This window comes from Grammomys surdaster, unplaced genomic scaffold, assembly GCF_004785775.1.
Source record: "Grammomys surdaster isolate TR1022 unplaced genomic scaffold, NIH_TR_1.0 202, whole genome shotgun sequence".
Classification (NCBI taxonomy): Eukaryota; Metazoa; Chordata; class Mammalia; order Rodentia; family Muridae; genus Grammomys; species Grammomys surdaster.
Genome location: NW_021604647.1, coordinates 981,858 through 992,690, shown reverse-complemented (window position 1 = coordinate 992,690; position 10,833 = coordinate 981,858). Strand labels below are relative to the sequence as shown.

At 48.3% G+C, this 10,833-nt stretch overlaps 1 protein-coding gene across 2 annotated transcripts in view; it reads right to left on the bottom strand.

Annotated features, from left to right (window-relative positions):
* Gnb1l (G protein subunit beta 1 like) overlaps nucleotides 1–10,599 on the bottom strand; it is a 63,806-nt gene extending 53,207 nt beyond the window's left edge. The window contains exons 1-2 of one of the 2 annotated variants that reach the window (XM_028770513.1): nucleotides 10,567–10,599; nucleotides 10,278–10,372 (exon numbers count right to left, since the gene is read on the bottom strand). The gene's annotated coding sequence lies outside the window, so the exon portion shown is untranslated. Of the gene's footprint in view, nucleotides 1–10,277; nucleotides 10,373–10,465; nucleotides 10,532–10,566 lie in introns of those variants that run through there. The other variant, XM_028770512.1, reaches the window with a different exon arrangement.
* Nucleotides 10,600–10,833: the final 234 nt, after the last annotated feature.

Below are 10,833 nucleotides of genomic sequence, written 5' to 3'. Positions count from 1 at the left end.
AAACCAAACGAAGGCTTTAGGAAAAACCATGCTGCCTACAACTTAACTTAACTTAGAGGGGTGACAGTTTCCCAACAGGCTTGCCCTGCCGGAGAGACAGCCAGTGTGACAGAGCAAGGAAGTAAGCAGACCATCTCAGCCCTCCTGCCAGCCCATGCTGCTCTGTCTCCCAGCAGTGCCACCATCAAGTCCCTGTCAAATCCTCATGGCTAATAACTGTCACAGTGGCAAGGCCAGGCTAGTGGAGTAGTAGGAGTGGGTCCCAGGAGCTAAGTACATGAGGAAATTTTCACCCTTGCTCTCTAGAAGGCTCTTGGTTGGAGCATATGAGGCACAGAGTATTGGTCAACCCTGCCTATAAAGGCTTCTATCACTGACTAAGCTAAGAGCTAATGTCAGGATAGAATTCCTGAGCTGCAGGGCAGACAGGGGTTCTCCAAGAACAGGCACCACAAACTGCACCCAAGAATATCTAGCCACTGCTTAGGAGAGATCTAAGGAGCCTAAGTGGTATCAGAAAGGATGCCTGCTCTGAGGCACTTATGGGAAGAGGTGGGAGTCTGGCCAACACCAGGCCTTTCTGTGTCTCAACACACAGAAATTCTTGCTTCTCTACAGGAAGTGTGACCATCCTTTGTGTTAGAACCAGCTCTAGAGTCCAGAAACCAAGGCTCCTTGGAGCAGGTATCCTTAGCCATGATGGTAGGGACACTGTCCAGCAGCCCCAGATATCTGGGCCCCTACACTATACAGTCACAAGGGAAAGACTGTGGCAAGGGGAAAAGTCAGATGTCCCTTCCCATCTGCCTGGTAGATCACTGATACAGCAGAAGAATGTGACAAATATACAGGCATTCAAGAGTCATCTACATGCCATGGCTCTTAGCTTGCTGGCCTCAACCACCCACAAGGCCATCCAGGACTCAATGCCTGCTACGGAGGACACTGTGGCTCAAAAACACTAAGGTAGCTCATGGCTGCTACTGTCCTAGAGGGCAGACTCGAGCAAGTTGCCCACAGAAGAGCTGGGTGAGTGGCACACCAGAGCCCACTATACCTTCTTCTTCCCTGGGACCAAATGTGGTTTAAAAATTAGCCAACACGAGGAAGAAGGTGCAGGTGGACATTCCTCTACCACAGAGTCAAGGCTTCTTATAAAACCAGCTAACTAAGGATAGACTGTACCAAATGTAGTCAGGGAGCAGTGAGTCGCTGAGGCCAGACCCAGTCTGTGCTCCATGGAAAAGGGAGAAACAGAATCCTCTGTCAGTCAGGATACAACAGGCTGTACTCTGGCATGTGCATGCACACACACCCCTACCTCGGTGGCCTCACACATGAAAAATTTATTGCTTGCTCAGATTACACAGCTATTATGGTTGTCAGAGTCTCTGCCCATCACAGGCCTTGACAGCAGACTCTCCCCATCCCAGTCACACTAACAAGGAGGCTCCAGGCTTAATGTCAAAGGCAACACATGAGACTTTAGGAAAACAGGACAATGCCTTTGAACCCTCATGTAGGGAAAAATTTCTTAAATAATAAATGAAACAAGCTCATGTACAGAACAGCTAAGAACAGCCTACTCAGGGTAGAGACTAGAAATTCCACACCTCAGCGCTGGCTCCAAGATCAATGCCCCAAGAGGCCCTGCACATGGTACAAAGGGCTGCCACAGCACTGCTGAAAACTACAAAATGAAATAAAACCCATCTTGGGCATTGTCTTGGGAATACCCCAAACTCTTCAGCTGATATCCCAGTTCCCATTGTATGACAGAAAATGATTCTATCTAGATAGGTACTTTAGGTAAAGTGTCTTTTGGGTAGGCCTGGTCCAACATGCTTGGTGTCCTGGTAGATAAAAACATGGAAACACATTCAGAGGAATGTTTGTGCAATGACACAGGGAAGATGCCCACCCACAAACCAAACGAAGGCTTTAGGAAAAACCATGCTGCCTACAACTTAACCTTGGATCTCACCACTCCAAAACCATGGAGAGACACATTTCTGGTTTGAGTATGGACACTGAAGATTATAGGCCCATTCTTTCTCCACAGCAGCTGCCCCCAATGTGAATGGCTACTTACTAAGCTCAGTACTGAGTAACTCACCTGTGATGGCTTAAAAAGAATGGCCCCCATAGGTTCATATATTTTAATCCTTAATCACCTGGGAGTGGCACTATTTAAAAGGATTAGAAGGATTAAGAGGTGTGGTCTTGCTGGAGGACATGTGTCACTATTAGCTCATGCCAAGCCCAGAGTCTCTCCCTCTTTGCCTACAGATTAGGATGTAGCTCTCAACTACTTTAGCTACTGCTTCACTGCCATGTGAGCTACCATGTTCCACACCATGATGAGAATGGACTAAACCTCTGAAACTGTAAACAAGTTAAATGTTTTCTTTTAAAGAGTTGCCTTGGTCCTAGTGTATCTTCACTGCAATAGAACAGTGACTAAGACACCATCCCACATGAGGAGGACCTTTGTAACTCAGGTGCATGTGTGGCATCCTTTGGTCACAGTAGTGGAGGTTGGGTGATGCATGGTCCCCTTAGCATCATTTGACTGTGTAGTACTTGCAGATGGGGGACCTGTTGGTAAGTGTTTCTGAGATATAGCAGTAAGCAGAGAACATCTAGTCCATTCCAAGACACACGGGATGAACAGCAAATGACAGGTGCCCACTCGAGTTACTGAGATTTTTAAGTTCTAGCTGACCCTGACAGAAGCTATAAGAATGGTAGTTTGACTCACCCACTCTCTGCAGTTGGCTCTTTTTTTTTTGTTTTGGTTTTTTTGGGTTTTTTTTTGTTTTTTTTTTTGTTTTGTTTTTTGAGACAGGGTCTCTCTGTATAGTCCTGGCTGTCCCGGAACTCACTCTGTAGACCAGGCTGGCCTCGAACTCAGAAATCCACCTGCCTCTGCCTCCCAAGTGCTGGGATTATAGGAGTGCACCACCACTGCCCGGCTTGCAGTTGGCTCTTTAACTCTTCTAGTTTTGTTGTTCATGTGATGACAGAGAGTCACAGGGGCTTAGGTCTCTACCAGGGCATAGTGCATATCATCCTCATCCTCCTGACCAGCCAGTGAAGAGAAATGAAGAGCATTTATTCCCACCAATAGCATGAGGGAGCCCACTTGCCATATCCTTTGTAATCCTGGACATGAAAAACTTAAAATCTTAGAGCTACTCATGTTTTTCTGCAGAACTGCTCTAGTTTGGATCTCAAATGCTCTGCAAAGCACATGTGTTAAAGAACTGACCCCCATCTTGGCTCTGCTAGGAGGTGGTGGAACCTTAGGTGGAGTCTCAGGGAAGGTTTCAAGTCACAGGTATGCCCCTGAAGGAGATACTGGGACCTCTGCCCCTTCCTTCACCTTCTCAGCCTCGATCTGAGGTGAATGGTTTTACTACATGTTGCCACCATGATGAACTACCAATAGAAGCAGTTGTGACCCCAAAATTACTACCCCAAACCTTTCCTCTTCACAAACCGATTATCTCAGCACTTCTTACAGTAGAAAGCTAACAAGCATTTTTATGACCTTAAAAAAAAAATGCCAGGCTGGAGAGATGGCTCAGCAGGTAAGAGCACTGACTGCTCTTCCAGAGGTCCTGAGTTCAATTCCCAGAAACCACATGGTGGCTCACAACCATCTGTAATGGGATCTGATGCCCTCTTCTGGTGTGTCTGAAGACAGCTAACAGTATGCTCATTTAAATAAAATAAATAAATCTTTTTTTAAAAATGTCATCTTTAATCCATCTGGAGTGTGTGCTGCACTGATGCAGGCACACTGCTCCACTACATTCCAGAAAGCCAACCAGTTATCAAGTGGTTTTATTGACATTCATTTGAAATATCACCAATGATGTACCAAATTTTCAACGTATATGGTTCTAAATGGTTTGTCTCACTGTTGTTTCTCTCTATTCTAATATCCAAGTACTTTAAAAGTTGCAGCTTTACAAACTACTCCAATGTCTCTGAGGACTTTAATGCCAGTACTTTCTAGTTTCCTTGGAAGTTGTTCTCTTAAAAGCCTTTTGATAGGGCCCATGGCCTATTGTCTAGAGATGAGAAGTTAGGGTACTTCCCAGGGAAGTTAGCAGTATACACTAATCAGAGGCATGCCTGTCATCATGTCTAGCTCCAGGGGAGCCCTCTTCTAGGTCATCATTTCTAGTGCCAGCATGGGTAAATGACCCCAGACCTGGCACACAGGCCTAATCTGAAACAGCCTTCTCTCTGAGGAATATCACTTGGGTCACTGCCTCTGGTGGAAGCTGGATGCTGTTGCCACTGTTGCTGATGTCACTAGAGACAAGATATTTTGTTTTAATTTTTTAAATTTTTATTTCATGTGCATTAGTGTTTTGCCTGCATGTATGTCTGTGTGAGGGTGTTGGAGCCTCTAGAACTGGAGTTAAGGAAGTTGTGAGCTGCCACATGGGTGCTGGGAATTGAACCAGCATCCTCTGGAAGAGCAACCAGTGCTCTTGACCACTGAACCATCTCTCCAGCCCTGACAAGCTACTTCATGATGGTCTCAAAGATCACAATCCAATCTTTTGTTCCACCTACAGATACCCAGGGGCAGACAACCTGATCACTGCAACCACAAGGCCTCCTTTCCTCAGAACCCAACACAGTAAGTGGACTTCTAAAAGGGATCCAAACTAATTTTCTAAGTCACTTAGACTCTGCTGAGTGCTCTCAAGCCTGCCAACCATAGATGCTATACAGCAGGCCTTCAGACATATAGCAGACCATTACCCAAGCTTTCAAGAGATGTCTCAGGAAGATCAGGGTCAGCAGGAGTGATGGCAATTTCAAGTAGACATTAGGAAGACATTAGGAGCCAGCAACACAGCAAGAGTCAGCGAGTAATTAGAGAAATCATCCCAGAGAACCATTCCAGGGTCCACTACCAGAGTCACAGGCAGGCCCACCTACAGCCAAAGAATGAGAGCAGCTCATTCTAGCCATGAGCAATCATGGAAGCAGCTGGGCAAACTTGAATAGAAGCCTAGTCCTCTACAAGATCATCTCTGTTAGCAACATTCCTAGCTGTTTTATGAACATGGGGTCTGCGCTTTGAAATAACTCACAAACCACCTGGACCCAAAGCATCTCTTAATAAGTAAACAATGCAACAACCTGTCCCAAGTCTCACCAGATGTTTGCTCATCATGGCCTCTCCTAAAGTAGCCAGCTGTATTTCCAATCTATGGTTCTATTAAGTGTCTAGGAAGGTGTTGCTTCGACAACTGTAAAACTGAAAGAATGATGCTCCTGTCTAAGCACTAAGTAGGCACACACTGTGTACTGGGCAGCTGTGCTCCCATCCTCAGATCAATTTGGCTCAAAGGAGCCTGCATGCTCAGCTCTCACTAAAAACTCACCCTTGTGCAGAACTGGTCTTTCTTCATTCCAATCCCAGGCCTCACATTCCCATCTGCTACCTGCTCTTCACCTAAAGCGCTCAGAAGTCAGACCCCAAGGCCACCCGACACCTGCAACTCCTTCCCCTTCTAGCTCCAGCTCTTCAGATCAGACCCTTTCACCTTCATGGGCTCCACTGGGAACCAGCACCACACCTGTGACACTCGGCTGGGCTCTGCTGGGCTCTGCTGACAGAATGAGTACAGAATTTCTGTTCACAAACAAGACTCTGTCAGCAGCCACTACACACTCAGCAGTTAAGTCAACTCGTGTTTATTGAGATCAGCAATGCTTCCAGGGACACATATATATGCCAGAACCGACACAGAGGCTCAATCTGTGTGTGTGTGTGTGTGTGTGTGTGTGTGTGTGTGTGTGTGCACTCTGCAGAGCGGAGATGGGTAGGGGGTTTTTCCAGCGTAATCAGATATAGTGAGAATGTTGCCCTATAAAAAGGGCAACAACTAGAGTTGAACCAAGCAAGAGGCTGAGATCCTACCCTCTTGAAGTCAAACCTCCCAGCTGCCCAGAGCTTCAAATAAGCCACAGAAGTATAGTTCTCAGTCAAAATCTCATCTTATCCCTCAGAAGGATGAGTATCGCTGCTTCTACACTGCTTACAAGAAATGAAGTCCACCAAGTGTGCAGTGACAGATGAGTGTTTTTTTTAAAGGCAGTATATACATACAATAGGGTATTATTTAACCATAAAAACAAAAACAAAAAATAAATCCAAGCAACATGAACCAAAGGTACTGTTTAGTGAACTAAACAGGTAGAGACACAAATACCACAGGCATCTGTATCTGTATTCGAAAGCTATCGGAGTTGATCTGACGAAAGCAGAAGGCAGATAATGGTAACAAGACAGGAATGACCAGGATGAGACAGAAGATTGGATACCATCCACCACACAGTGTGCACTTAAGAGTTGGCAACAGGACTGGAGAGATGGCTCAGTGGTTAAGAGTGCTGACTGCTCTTCCAGAGGTCCTGAGTTCAATTCCCAGCAACCACATGGTGGCTCACAACCATCTGTAATGGGATCTGATGCCCTCTTCTGGTGTGTCTGAAGACAGCTACAGTGTACTCATATACATAAAATAAATAAATCTTTAAAAAAAAAAAAAAAGAAGAGTTGGCAATAACGTATTTCATCTTTTTTAAAGAAACATCAGAGGAGTGTAAATACAATCCTATACAAAGAAATTATCAACATTTATGAAAAGGAAATGGTAATCACCAGACTGGGTCATTATACATCATATATCCAATTATACTATACTCCATAGACATACCATTTTAAAAAAGAAAAAGATTTAATTTAGTCCCTGTATTCAGAAGGCAGAGGCAAGGGGGTTGAGTGTTCAATGCCAGCCTAGTATATATCAAGTTCCAAGCCAGGCAAGACTACAGTGAAACATTGTCTCAAAAACAAAAACAAAAAAACAAAACAAAACAAAACCCAACCAAGCAAAATATTTAAAAAAGAACAGCAGCTTCCTTCAAGCAGCCTTCTTTGCATTGTAGCCTAACATCAGAAGTCACAGAGAGTAGAGCACAGGTGGAAAAACACCAAGGTTATATGTGGGGGCAGCATCTGATAATAATCAATAATTAAATAATAATCAATAATGGCAGATCAATAATCTGATGGTGGCTGATCTATAGAGCCTTTCCTGTAAAACTGGCCAGGTGGAACAGCACTTCCAGGTGTTGGGTAGGAACTCAGCTAGGAGCCCAACACAGGCCCAAATCCAGTAGAAACAGAAGGAGCTCATGTGCTTTTCTGTCTAGCTATTCAGCCATGGGGTAGGTGGAATCATCTGTACACGGCATTGTCCCGTCTGGAAGCTGGGGGACTCCCTCACTATGCACGGAACTTCATCTCAAAGGGCACTGCTACACATCTAGAGCATGTTCAGAACACAGGCCGGCTCTTGTGGGACCTCTGGGACACCACCTCTGGGTACCACCATGGGGTACCCAGATACAACTCTCAGTCTCCTTATGTTTTATAACTCTTCTCTGTTTTCTGAGGTTCTAAGTTCCCCAGATAAGGTGATTCTAGCTTCCACAAAGAGTTAACCTATTTTAAAGGTGCTGAGACAAGTTTGGGGGCTGCCCCCTTTAGATGGGAGGCAAGTTGGCCTCACAGCATTACCATAAGGACTAGATGTAAAACCGGACTGGGTCAGGGACTCTCAGAGTCCAGGGGAGCTCTCCTTGGCCAGCTGCTGCTGAGACCAGGCACTTCTGGATATAGAGTTAGACCTCAACCAAGCAGGGTTTAGAGGGAGCAGCTAAAGCAGGCTTTGAGGGAGCACTCATACTGAGTGAGTGCTAGGGCTTCAGGCAAGGTACCTACTGAAGTAGCGGGTGGCCTGGGCCTGAGCCAGGCCTATCAGTCAACTGAGGCTCTCACAGACAGAGCTGAGATTGTCCTAATAGTGTTCAAAGTGGAAGACATATAATCACCCAGCTGTGCCAAAAAAGCAGTCTAGTAGTCATGGAGAGCCATCAAAGGCCCCAGGTCAGAGCCAGGAACCCAGTGGAAGTCTGTCCTGAGTGGCCAAAGGTCTGGTATGCATCCAGCTGGAGGGCTCCTTTCCCCAGGCTTTCTGCCAGAACGATCAGTTGTATTGTTCTGCTCCATGGCGGTGCATACACACATGGGGTTCCCACAGCAGGGCCTCTCAATCCAGGAGTCCGACAAGAGGTCATGTTGTGAAGTACCATCCATCGGCTGCCAAGACTGTGCACTGGTGAAACTGGCTGCCATCTGGACAGGGTTGCCAGGGCTCTGCCAAGGGTACCTGTCATGAGGCACACCAGGAGCAAAGGAAGGAAGTGCCACAGAAGCCCTGGTGTGGACAGAAGAGGCAGGCACAACACAAGAGGCCAAGGAGCCGCTGGGCAGGGTGTGACAGACTGCCATTCCAGGTAAATGCTGAGGACCAGAGACACTGAGCCAATAAGAGTTGAGGGACTGTCAGATGCAGGCCATCATCCAAGGAAATCTGTCCAAAAATAAGGTGGGGAAGAGCGGAAACCAGGCTCAACCATCACCACTGAGTGGCAGGAGGAGACAGCAGGCAGAAAACCCTCAGAGATCTGACTAGCTGCTCTGAACTGGCGGAGGGACCCAGGGGCTGGCCCTGGAGCTTGGAAACAGACAAATGCTGTCTGCGACTTCCAAGGTGTAATGACAGATGCTGTCAATCCTAGAAGGGACCAGATCAGAACATCAGGGAATTTTAGGGCAATGACAGTAGCAACTGTCATTTGTCCCATTTGTACTGAATGCTGACCACACACCACCCACAAATTAGGTACTATTATCATTGCCAAGAAGAATGGCAAAGTAATGTGTAGGCAGTCACACACCAATTAGTAAGTGACGGCAGAAGAGCAGAACCTGGCTGCAGAGACAAGCTTAGCTACAGATCTCTTTGAAGGTTATGGACTACCCTTCAGAGTGGAATGAGTGGGCTCCTGGCTGCCTCAACACTGTAAACTGCTAAGAACAGAGCACACCAAAACATCCCTGCTCATACAGCAGCAGGCATACCTGACAGAAGCAGGCTGCCTTGCGTAGGTTTCCTGCTGCTCCCAGGATTTCCAGAGACCACTTACAGGCAAAGCTACCCAGTGCTGAGCACTTCTCCCTCACCCTCACCCGCACCCTCACCTCCAAAAGTGAAATTCTGAGATTCCATTTGGAGGCTTCTGCCTGTTACCACCAGCACATGGGCTTGGTCTGGAAAGCTCCTAATGGTTGGACCCACCCGTATTCCAAGCTGTGGTCACCAGAGGCCAGACAAGGAAGGAGGACAAGGAACCCTCCTGGGCTTTCACTCTTTCCTCCAGTCTCTCTAGGGAGGGAAGCCCACCACTGGAGGCCTCCTCTCAATCCCCTGCTTCATCCCTATACACATAGCCCAGTTCTCCACAAGCTCTCTCCTAGAAGCACTAAGACTTGCATGTTTTCACACCTGGTTTTCCATATGTTTACCCCCAAGCCAGAGTCAGTTCCTCCAAAAATGTACAGCAAGGTTGATCTTTCTATCAGCACCAACAAAGTGGCTTGCAACAGTCAGCTGTCAGCACCACCGGCACCTTCTTCTACCACCCAAGAATTTTAGAACATCTCATGTAGACCCCGACTCACACCTGAAAGCCCAGACCTTGACCAGGGATTCCTACCATGATCATCAGCCAGATCCGGTCTCTTGGTGAGTTCTTGAAAAGTAGTGCCCATAAGCCAGGCCCCAATCCCCAAAGCTAGGCTACCCACAAACACCAATGTTGCATGCCCAGAGGCCAGTGAGCTACCAAGACCTCTTGCCCCAACTCTGAACCTTAGACCTTATCTGCCTATTCGCCTGCATGCCTGAGTGCCCCTGGAAACCTAGGAGAGAAGAGCCCCTACCCTTGCTCGAACAGTCAACTTCTGCTTCTTCCTAACTGAGCCAGTCACTAAGTTTTTGAGCCTCAGGATCATCCCATGCCGCCCTCTGCATACCTGTCTGTTGAACTCTCTCGCTTCTCTCCGCCATCCCTGCCTGGCACTAGGTAATTTCGCTCCTTTTCCCGGATTGGACAACAATCTTCAAGAAGGCGCATGGTAATCTTCCTCCGCAGGCCGGGCAACACCTAATACGCCGGCTGAGTTCTCTACTCCCGAGACCCAGACCAGGGAACAGAACTTGCCCAAAGCCAAAAATGTGAGCGGAGGACAGACTACCTGCATCACCCGCCCGCCAGAAACCGCCATGCAGGACATTCAGATCATAAGCTCCCGGACATCGAAGCCCGCTTACCTAAGAATGCTCTAGGAGGGCCGCCAGGGTCAGAGGATCCGCTGAGGAACACCAGGCAGAGGGGCGTACTTCTGAGGGCAGAATCCCACGGCCACCTGCAAAGTGAAGAACGAGATCGGTAAGCGGGGGCGGGACTCCTCAAGACAGAGCCCCCTCCCCCGCGCCCCACCTCGCGCCGCCACACAGACCCCCGCCGCGAAGATCCGAGCTGGACCCAGCCTGACCCGAGGATATTGCGGGCGCCTCGTCAGCCACGCCCCCTTGGCGTGCCGGGCCACCCCCGACGTACCGCTCTGGCGCCCCGCACTGCCCAAGTCAGCCCTCCCGCGGGGCTGCGCGCGCACACTCGACTAGCCGCGCCTGCGCTATGAACAGCGAGGCCTCAGTCTCGCAGACGTTCACACCGCGACGGCGCGGGGGGTGATGGGAGCGCGCGCACGGTACTAAGCGGAGAGCCCCGGTGCGCAGGCGCTGGGTGGTCCTGCGTTCCTCTGGAGCAGGGGTGGGGGCGGTTCCCATGCGTTCCCAGTCCTGGAGGACTGCATAGCACCGGCGT